Below are 12,258 nucleotides of genomic sequence, written 5' to 3'. Positions count from 1 at the left end.
TGTTAAGCATTTCTGTGCTTATTGGCCATTTATATATTTTTGGGGGAAAATGTCTATTCAGGTTCTTTGTCTGATTTTTTTCCCTTTTTTCTTCTTTGTCTAATTTTTAATTGGATTGTCTACTTTCAATAGCGAGTTATAACAATTCTGTATATATTTTGAATACATATTTCTTACCACATACATGATTTGCAACTATTTTCTCCCTATTCTACAGGTTGTCCTTTCACTTTCTTGGTGGCATTCTTTGCAACACAATTTTTTTTTTTAATTTTGATGAGGTCCAATGTATCTTTTTCTTTTTCTTTTTTTTTTTTTTTTTTTGCCACTTATACTTGTGGTGTCATGCCTAAGAAAACATTGTCCAACCCAAATATTTACTCCTATATTTCATCCTAAGAGTTTTAAAAATTTTAATTCTTTCATTTTGGTCTATGACCCATTGAGAGTAATTTTTGTGTATGATATGAGATAGGAGTCTAATGTCATCCTTTTGCATGGAAATATCTAGTTAGTTGTCCCCAGAACCATTTGTTGAAAGATTACTCTTTCCTTATTGAATTGTCTTGGCATCCTTGTTAAAATTCAACTGACCAAAATGTGAGTGTTTATTTCTGTACTAATAGCAGTATAATACTGTCCTGAGTACCATACCTTTGCAGTAAGTTTTGAAATCATAAATGTGAGTTCTCAAACTTTGTTACTCTTTTTCAAAAATTTTTGGGCTATTCTGGATACTTTGTATTACCATAAGAATTTTAGCATTAGTTTGTCATGTTTGCAAAGAAGTCACCTGGAATTTTGGGAAGTATTGTCATCTTAGAATATTGTCTTCCAGTACATTAATGTGATCTCTTTCCATTATTTAGGACTTCTTTTATTTCTTTCAAGGATGTTTTTTAATTCTCATGTACAAGCTTTGAGCTTCTTTTGTTAAATTTATTTTTACATATTTATCCTTTTGGATGGTATCATAAATAGAATAATTTTCTTAATTCCATTTTCAAATTGTCCATCATGAGTTTACATAAATATAATTGATTTTTGTAGATTGATTTGGCATGCTGTAACTTTCCTGAAGACCCATTTATTAGTCCTATTAGTCTAATTATTAGTGGATTCCTTAGGGTTTTCTGTATAAAAGATTGTGTTACTTGCAAATAGAGATAGTTTACTTCTTTTTTTCCAATCTGGCTGTCTTTTATTTCTTTTTCTTGTCTAATTACCTTGGCTCAAACCACCAGTGTAATGTTGAATGAAATGATATACTATTCTAAAATCAAGAAATTTCACACCCCCAAAATATCTGAAATTTCATATTCTTTTGAAAATCCAGAACACCTGGAAACTATTGGACTTAACAGGAGCTGAGTAGTGGCTGACCATTTAGGTGAGACTTGTGCTTTCCACCTGACCAAGACTCCACCACTCTCTATTGCCTAATAGTTGGCCAACTTCACAAACCTGTTCACTGCCTTATCCTGAAAGCATTTGAATTCATAAATCCTGCTTTGTAAAGATTAACATGATACCTCAATCATATTAGACATGTAGTGAATATTTATTAAATGATGCTCAGGAAAACTGTCATGAATGAATGAACGAATGAACAAATGAATTTTTTCATCCGAACATAAGAAGTCCTATTTCTCCTAACTGCTGTCTCCCAAGCAACTTAGATCCTCAGTTCTCATTCTACCATACTTTTTTTTTATCAGATTCATAAGTTAGCATCAGTCCATTATGACAGATTTCATTAGTATCTTCTCATTACATTATATATTAACATAAACTTCCTTTTACTTTGAAATTGAAACAGTGGAATGAAGTGGTTTGTAACTGTAACAACTTTCATGGAGAAGAAAACTGGAGTGCTCATTCATCAAAAGAAAAAACTCCGCAAGTCTGAGCCAGCTGCCCCATCTCCCCAGAACAAAGCAAAGAACAGATGAAGGTGGGAGGAAGGGCCCAATCAAAATTGGGATGCTGATGGCTGGCAAATTTCCAATAAAGTGCAATTTTCAAAGTTGCCACAATCACAAAGAATGGCACATTACCTCAAACAAGTGAAGAAAATTACCAATAAGTGTTACATGTTTACAGTGGGGGGAGGGTAGAATTTTTAAGAAATTAAAACAATAGAGCAGTCACTAAAAAATTTTTCCATCCTTTAAAAAAATACAAAATGTTGAAGGTAATTATTTTCCTTTAGAAAAAAAAATCATTCCCCATCCCCTACCCCCACCTACGCAAGGGAAGTTGCTACTACTTAATGTCTCTCCTGTTTCACTAACAGTTAGATAAATTATAATAGAGCTTCTATGAGAAGGTCCGTTAGAGGCTGTGGAAGGGCTGAGCTCACCCGGAATTCCCCAAATGGAAAGATGACCTGAGTGCATCCAGATGACCAGGCCCTCGCACTCTCTCTCAGGAAGAGTCTGCTCCACCTCTTCTTCTAGAGGCACTGCCGAAGACTGAGAAGAGGATACTTGGAGGTGGAACATCTCAAAGATGGTCTTAGCTCTGGCCTTTCCCAGGATTTCTGGCTTTGTGGTTGAGTAGTGAGTAGTGAGTTCCAGACCAAACACCAGATTTCACCTCCAGCCAACCCTCTCTGTTACAAGACTAGAGGAAATTCCTTTCCTCGCCCCTTGGTCCAACAAAGCTATAGTTGGAGAGAGAGGAACAAACTGGAGGGAAAGTAGTAAAACCTGGGACTCCAGGGCAAGGAAGGCAGAAAGGGAGGACCTAAATCCTGTCCAGCCTAACTAATATGAGTGGGGAATCCTGTCAGGACTGCCTGTTCCCTAAAAAAAGACTGTGGCAGAAGTCTCAATCGTGTCTCCTCCTGGCTGGGAATCACGCCTCCATGAAGGAGTTCCTACTCTTGGTTCTAATCTCATTTTAAGGATTGAGGTAGTTAATCCATTTATACTAGTAGCATCCATCACCTGTGGTGATTCAAAACACATGCTCTCAAGGAGCTTCCAGCTACTTCATTAAAGAAAAAAAAAATCTTTCTGTTCTGTTTTTCCTGTGAGTCCAAATTCAAGCGTATTAGGGAGCCAGTAATGGCTCCATCGCATTGTGCACCAAGGCAGTACACAAGCTTGACTTGGGGTGTTTACCCTCACTCTCTAAATTCCCCTTCAGCCATTACCCACTCCCTCTCCTGCACCCCATCGTAGGAACCTATGTATTCAGACGAAAGAAACTGAAGTTTTCAGCTGATGTAACTCTAAGTTTAAATATAAGAGAAATGTTTTGTATCTAAATCATCAAGATATTTGGAAGAGAAACAGCTTTTATGTCCTCTGGCATTGAAACAGATTTTTTTTTCAATCATCTTAAAATTACTGTGTGAGACTGTGTTGTTTCCCTTCTACCAGTTTTCAATAGGCAAACAGTTGCATGGATTCGATGTCAAAGCCACTAGGATTTCCTCATAAACACTTCAGGGGAAAGAAAGGAGATTCCCCCACCCCTAGATGAGAGGAGGAGAAAGTTGACTCCAGGCTCCAGGCACGGCTTCTCTTGTGAGTCAGGAAGCTTAAGTCATCACTCTGGGGCTCTGTGAGGTAGTTACTTCATTTTGGCAGGAGGTAGTCTGGGGTGGGGGGAAGGGAAGGCGCTCTTGAGGGCTAATCCATGCCTCTCCTCACGGGTGTACCATTTTACCATCTGAGGAGAATCTGCTGGTAAGACTACAAGCGAACACTGTTTTCATAAACAAGTTACTATGACAATCCTCATATTGCCTTTACTGTCCAGTTACCCAGACATGTGTTTGAAATTATTGTTTCATTCCTCGGGGATAGGACAAATTGTTCACTGTAGATTAGATACTTAAAACACATTTGTTTTACCTGAGTCACATCTTTATGGAAATTTTCCCAGGATTGAATTTGCGAGAATCCATGACTGGCATTTATCATAGTTATTAAGCATAATGAAATCCAAACCACTACGAGTTCATCTCCTATATCAGCCTCAAGGGCTCCATTTCATGTTCTGAAGGTCCAGGTTGTGAATATTGCTCATAGCGGCAACCCAGTTACTGTCCGAGATTCCAGTTGAAAGAAGTCAGTTAAGTTTCTTTTGAGGCCTTTTCAGTTCAATTAGTCAGTTTCCGCTTCATTTAAAATATCTCCAAAACCATTTAACTTTAAATCTTTAAGGATTTTACTTTCAAGGAAAGAAAATGATCAATGCTATATTTAACAAAAATTATTGTCATTCCAGAACACATGACAGAATTCTATTTCAGGTGGGGAATTAGATGAAAATGGTCAAAAGATACAAACTTTCAGTTTTAAGACAAAGTACTAGTTGTAATGTACCACATGGTGACTAGAATTGTCATGTTGTCATGTTGTATGGTATATTTGAAAGTTTTTATAAGAATAGATCCTAAGGGACGCCTGGGTGGCTCAGTTGGTTAAGCAGCTGCCTTCGGCTCAGGTCATGATCCCAGCGTCCTGGGATCGAGTCCCGCATCGGGCTCCTTGCTCAGCAGGAAGCCTGCTTCTCCCTCTGCCTCTGCCTGCCACTCTGCCTGCCTGTGCTCGTCGTTCGCTCTCTCTCCCTCTCTCTCTCTCTGACAAATAAATAAATAAAATCTAAAAAAAAAAAAAAAAAAAGAATAGATCCTAAGAGTTCTCATCACAAGAAAAAAAAAACCTTTTTTTTTTTTCCCTTCTGTTTTGTATCTATAATGAGATCATGGATATTAACTAAACTTCTTGTGGTAATCACTTCACAATATATATGAGTCAAATTATTATGCTGTCCACCTTAAACATATGCAGTTTTGCATATCAATTATATGTCAATAAAAATGGGAGGTGGAAGAATTATACTTCACTATTTAGGCATAATCTTTTTGTTGTTGTTGTTGTTTGATTTTTTTTAATTTTTTAATTTTTTATTAACATATAATGTATTATTAGCCCCAGGGGTACAGGTCTGTGAATCACCAGGTTTATACTTCACAGCACTCACCATAGTGGGAATAATCTTATAAAGGAATGAAAACCCAAATATCTGAGCCAGGCCAAAACTAGATCCATGCTAAAGCAGGGTGTCTCGACATTGCATTATTGACATTTGGAGCCCAATGATTCTGTGTTGCAAGGGACTGTCCTTTGCATTGTAGATGTTTAGCAGCATCACTGACCTCTATCCACCGGATGCCAATAATACTCCCTGTCCAGTGCGATAACTAGAAATGTCTCCAGACATTGGCAAATATCCGTGAAGGGTCAAAATCACCCACAATGGAGACCTCTGTCTAAAGAAAGAATAATACCAAGATTATCTCAGGGTAGAAGTCAGATCATATGCATGAACAATGTCCCGGGTAAAAGCCCGATCCTGCAATAAATCCTCCAGCAGACACTTCCCACAGAGATGGGTCACTTGTCCAATCTGACTGTGCCTCCCGAGTCCAATTTCATCTTCCACTAACTCTCCCACTAGAGTGGTATGAACTCTAGGAAGATGATATAGTCCCATTATCCTTGTATCCAAGGAAATCAACAGACCTCAGAAAAGCTAGAGAATATTGACAAAGATAAGTATACTCTTTTCTTCTGATGAAAGTTGTTCCCCAGATCAGAAGTTGTTCTCACACAACTTTTTTTGTCCAGTGTTAATGGACAAAAAAGTGCGTATTCACTGTGTGACCTAAAACAGGGTCCTACACTACAATTTTTTTTTATTCGTCCCACAGATACAGTTATTCACAGTGTTTTTTCAGGTGTCCTTCACTATATGCCCACAGTATGCCCACAGCCACAAAATAAAACATAGAAAACTGTCACCACCTTCAGGGAGCTCATAATCAACTGGTCTAGTTTCCTTTCAGCATTACGGCAGCTAACGTCCGCCCTCCCCTGCTCTTCTGCGATAGATCCTGGCCTCACGCAGGGGAGCATACTCATTGCTAAGGCAGTTGTCTATTTATTAGGAAAGACAGCATTTGTTTTTCCAACGTCTAAGTCTTGCTTGAATGGATCCTGCAGATCCCATAATCTCACTCAGCTCTTCGATCACATATTTCAACTCTTTTCACCACTAACGAGTGATTCCCTCAGTTTGTACCGATTTTTTGGTTTATGTGCTTGTGTAACTGTGAGCCTAGACAGCATTTTTTAAAAGTAATAAAAGGACTATTCGCAACAGTGAGAATGGAGGTTTGGATTGTAAGTTCATGCACTGAACAGTTGAATGTTAGTAGCTACCTAGAGTGCTGTGTTGAAAAGGATTCTCCGGTTGAATGAAATATGGGTTAGGTTTCTGACATGTATAGAATGCTATGGGAACTCAGAAGAGGGAGTTCTTATCTCCGCAGGAGATATAAGGGACAGTCTTCTAAAAACATGACATGTCAAAAAGTTCCAATTCTCTTATTTGTGACTGGAGAAGATTCCAGGCAGAAGGATATCCATTTGCAAAAAGTTCCAGCAAGTTCACGCAGTAATTCAATGCATGTAGGTTTGGTTTAGGGGCAGGCTGAAAATCTTGTGGAAAATAGGGCTGGAAAGTTATAAAATAAAGGAGACAAAATCCAGACTTTTTGTATTTATCACTCTAGCAACAGTGTCAAAAATAAAATGGAGAGTTTTTTTTTTCCCTGTAATGACCATGTTACTCATTTTTTTTTTTTAAGATTTATTTTTGAGAAAGAGATCATGTGCACGAGTGGTGTGAGGGCAGAAAGAGAGAATCCTCAAGCAGATTCCCACTGAATGCAGAGCCCCGACACGGGACTCTATCCCCTGACCCATGAGATCATGACCTCAGCCAAAAACCAAGAGTTGGAGGCTCAACTGACTGAGCGCCTCTGGTACTCACTTTCTTAAAGAGAATCCACCTGAGAGAATATTGTAACAGATTCAGAAATGGAAGATGAGAATTTCAACAGCATCTAAATTGATATAATTTCTCATTTACATATAAAAAAGGTAACTACACAATCCCAGCCCTGACGGCAAGCGCTGGGTGTGAGGGTGGTGTTAATTATGAACGTGAGGACAGAGAAAGTTTATTTGAACTCTCACTCAATGCCATCACTGACACTGAGCACTTCATCTCGGCACCACTGTCATCTCATCCTCATGCGGCAACTTGCAAAAAGGCACAAATTCCACCATCCTTGAACTGTGTTCCTCTGTGATACGAACTTCCACTCTTCCTATCAAGGGGTAGTGCCTGAATTTCTATCCTTCCAATCTGGGCTTGACCACGTGATTTGCTTTAGTTAAGAAGCATTAGCAAACACGGTGCAAGCACAGCCTTGAAAACAGACTTCGTCTTTTTGGCTGCCCTGACAGCACCATGTGAAGAAGCATGAGTCAGCCTGTTGGGTGCTGAGAGACATATTGCCCATCTGGCAGATGATATCTGCCCGTCTGGCAGACCTGAGGCGAGGCCTCCCTAGACCAACTAGCCTGCCAACCACAGACAAGTAAATAAAACCATCCGAAACAACCCTTCTCTAGCCAGTCTCCCCAGATCAGAAAGAACCTTGTAGCCAATCCCTAGAGTTATAGAAATAGTAACCGTCTTTTGTATTGAGACACTAAGTTTTGGTGGTTTGTCGCACACAAGCTTACTAACGGATCTCCGTGCAATCTTAGGAGACAAATACTAACAGATACTTCCAAACTGGGTGGGGGGAGGGGGGGGAATTGAGACATTTAAGACTAAGTAACTTGCACAACTAACAAATGATAAAGATCAGAATCTGAACCCAGGCTCTGGATTGGAACCTTTTTTGTGTGTGTGTGTTTTGGTATTTTCTCTGCTTAGCTAGAAGAATCTGCATAGTGTTTTCTCAATTAAAGAAACTAAGATTTTACTAATACTTTAAAAGAAAATGAGGGTGGAGAAGATATAAGCACAAGAAATTCTGGGAAAAAATAACTCACCAGGTCTGTCACCAAGGAGTACATAGGTTAAAGAGAAGAATGATAATTATATTTTGCAGTGATTGTCAAAATCAGTAACTCACAGCCTATCAGTCAACTATAAGACTCAGTAGTTGGCAGGGGCTTCTAGGTGGTCTACCTGCTGGTCCATGGACCTAATAACATGTATGATATTACAATCAGGCATGGATGTATTTATTATATGCCTCCATGAAATGTTATCAAAATGCCTCATGGTTTTCATATTCATTCTCTCTTTCATACTTAGTCGTGGCAAGAGAGAGGGATTTATTACCATGCCATGGTCCCTAGACCCTAAATATTTGAGTCTCACTGCAATCAAGCACACAGCAAAGTTCTCCCCCCGCAAAAATCCCAAGCTGGTGGAACAGGAAAAGAGAAGTTCTGTGATAACTAAAAAGATACCAGTAGGAATGCTGTCACAGGTAGGCACTACATAGAATGCAGAGTTATATTGTAAAAGGTAAAAGGGAGCAAATTTTGATTTATTGAGCTGTAATTCCATGGAGGGTTTCTGGTGACTCCAGCTTCACACTTGTGGTTGTAATATTCCCAGAACCCCTCAATGGAGTGATTTCCTGAAATGCACAGCTGCCTCTTATTTATTTTATTAACTTTACATAAAAACCATGGGAGCACAGCTTTTACGGTATTTGACTATGATTGGCCTTGTCTTTTCAAGTTTGGGATGGAAGGGGAAAAACGTAAAATGAAATGAGAATACCATTTAAAAACTAAAACTTTCAAAGGAGTGATAAGTAGAAAGACTTTTTGCTTGGGGTTATAATTTAACAATGAAATTTCCTCAGACTAATATATGATAATTGATTATATTTCAAAACAGATCAAAATCCAGATTTTATACCATGAAGGACGGTTGTATAATATGCAAACACCAGTCTAAAAGACAGGAAAATTGCTGAACTTCTTGGTTGTAACTTTTTTATTAAGAAATAAGGCAATGTAATTTGTTGTAGGATCTATTATGATCCATTCTTAATTTTCTTCAAGTGTCTTGGTAATATATAAAAAGATCCTTTGAAATAATCACCATTACTCAAAGACATCATTGCAAAGACTATTATCGTTAAAATAAAAGCTATTAGAGTCTGATTCAAGAGTCTAGAGCTAAAACAGGATACTAGAATGGAAAAATCAGTTCACTGAGAAAAATTTAATTTAAAAATATATAAGTTCTCTATATATAAGTCCCCTAACTAATGACATTTTTTATAATTAGGAGATAATTTTTACCTTTTAATAAATTCCTAACAAATCTCTTTTGGATGAGTTCTTTAACCACTCAATACAATTTAAAATATTAAGTGCAAATAAACCACGACATAGTGTTAATGCCAAAGCATTTTCTTACTTAACTGAACAAGGGTATAATCAGAACTTCTGCAGAAAGTCCAACATATGGAGCTTATAGCTCTTCAATTATGTCAACATTTATTAGTTAAATAGAAATCACAAATCTTCTTTAAGGAAGTGAGCCCAGATGCCTGCAATTAATATTTCTCAGCCCTACAAAAGATACCATAACTTAATTCCCAATGTCTTTACTTTCAAGGGCTAAAAGCTCACAAATTATGTCACAAGAAACAGAATGGCTAACGAGAAGTTTATTGTAATGTATTTTCGTTAGCTGAAGCTAATTGGAGCCAAATGAGTAGAGCAATGTTGTAAGAGCACGTAGAGGAATCCTGAGTCTTTAGGAACTGAAATGAATGAGGATAATCACCAGTGTATGCAGAATACACTGCATTCAATTAATATAAATAGGATAGCAGTCAGCTGGGAAGTGCCACAGATCATGATGAGTTCTGGTGGGCAGCAGATGTCTTATTACACTATATAAACACAAGCAACATGCCAGACTGAACCGGATCAAATAACTGGAAATCAGGGAACCAGGAGCTCAAAGGGAGATCTTTGCAAATTTCTGTGGTGCAGGTTTACAGAGAATGGTGTGGTCTAGGTTGCCAATTTGTGTGTGTTGGGTGGAAGGAGGTAGGCAGGATGCACAGAGATTTTTTTGCAAAGACAAAAAAATGTAGTCGGAGCAAATTAAAATGACTACCATACCTCAACCATGGCAACAATTCTTTTTGCCCATACAACCATTACAATAAAATAAAAATTATCTGAAGCTTGTATCTGATTTTTATAATGAATTTTGATCTAAAAGGTAACAATTGCTGAGAAGACTCTCTAGATACATTGACATTCCATTCTTAAGGGGTGGAGGTTACAGCTTGAGTTTTGCTAGCACAAGATCTTCTGTCAGATTCTCTTTTTATAATAGACAGTGTTGATAAGTTCCCCTTTCAAAATGAAATAACATTAAATGCACCATTTGAAGCTATTCTGAGCATAGCATATTTTAATTTATCATATGTATCAGAATTATAACTTCTTCATTCATTTTAAATATTCTGATTTAGAGATGGTCACTCTGTCGTCATACTTAAGCAAGTGTGTATTAGCTATGAATGTTTTTCAACAGCCACTGAAATAAAACAAAGGAATTTCAAACAAATTCGTATCGTCATCATAAAAGCCATTGCACGGTGAGAATCTTGGATTTACCACCAACTTCGTGACATCTCACGTTGCCTTGACTGAGTGTCAGCCTCTCTGTGTTTCAGTTTACTCCACTTAAGATGAGGGACTGGTTTGGATAAAGGTTTTTCCAGCTCTCAGAGTCTGTGTAAACTGAGAACCAGTTGAATTGTATGAAACCACTAATAATTCAGACAGAATGACCTTTTTTATTATAATATTTATGGCTAAGAATATTTCTGAGGCTTCTGAAGTTCTAATCATGAGTCATTACAGGAAGTTGTGTAGGAGTAAGAGAACAAGCCAAATTACATACAATTAGAGAAAAATTGCAAAATATAGGCAAGAAGAGAGAAGACAATATAAACCAGTGACAATCTTAACTCCAAGATAGTAGCATTGTTAAGATTTTAGTGGGTAGTAGAGGGAGGTGCAGGAAGAAGAAGGGACAGATGGTAAGGACGATAAATCTCATAAATGATGTAGCTGCTATCGATGGGGATTTACATATGGCACATGAAGACACACATGACCTGAGATGATGGAGATATAGCATACCACTCTACTCTCACTTGGAACTTGATTGGACACTAAAGATAAATATTTTCATAGATGATCAAATATTTTGCAAAAGCAACATGATTAAGGACTGGTAAATATATATATGCTAAATAGAGATACATTCATGTATCTGTGTATTTATTGACTTGTAATTGTTTTTTTGGTTTTAGTTTATTTATTTACTTATTTATTTATTTGACAGAGAGAGAGACAGCGGAAGAGGGAACACAAGCAAGGGGAAAGGGAGAGAGAGAAGCACGTTTCCCACCGAACGGGGAGCCTGATGCGGGGCCTGATCCCAGGACTCTGGATTCATGACCTGAGCCGAAGGCAGACACTTAAGGACTGAGCTACCCAGGCGCCCCTTGACTTGTAATCTTATAATTATTCTCTACAGTTAAAATTTTATATACATCCATAATTTTCAGGTTAAATTCCTAGACATAAAAAAAGTGTATGGGAGCACAATGCAAAAATGTTAAGACTTGATAACGATAAGTCAAGCATTCATTAATTCTTTCTTAAGAACCTGATGCTCAATTAGGGTACAGTTATGGTTCCCTGCACAAAGGGAAGTGAGAAGTAAGCAAGCCTCTTGTTCCATCTTGACCTTAATGGTTTTAAGACTAGAGGCCTGTCTCCTGAAGAGAGACTCGGGATTGGCCATGCTGAGGTGTGAGAAGTCAAGACCACTTGTGAACAGTCCTGATCAGGTCAACAGCAATGGTCCTTGTTTAATCCATCACCACTCAGACATAGACGCGAGGCAGGTCAGGGAGAACAGGACCACAGAGACCAATCATCAATGTTGTTTTAGGAGTTCTTTATTTCCCTCCAAAGTTAGCAACAAAGATAACAGAAGCAAAGACTGCAAAAACGTAGACCAGCTCTCAATAAATTCACAAAAGGAAGCCACTCTCTTCATTTTTAATTTTCAGGTTCCTGGCCCCCATTGTAAAATAAATAGCTTCTCAAACTCAGCTCTTGAGTTTTGTGTTTTATCTTTGGAGGTTTCTATGACTTTCAAAAAGGTATAATCACTGACATTTATTTTTCGGATTTTTTTAATAAAATCAAATATCAGACATTTTCTGAACAGAAGGTCATCAGTTATAACAATATTGCATGGCAGGGTCAAGAATGAAAGTGTCAAGGATACCATTCACGTGGGGGTAGCTTG

This window comes from Martes martes (genome assembly GCF_963455335.1).
Source record: "Martes martes genome assembly, contig: scaffold_222, whole genome shotgun sequence".
Classification (NCBI taxonomy): domain Eukaryota; kingdom Metazoa; phylum Chordata; class Mammalia; order Carnivora; family Mustelidae; genus Martes; species Martes martes.
This window is presented reverse-complemented; position numbering follows the sequence as displayed.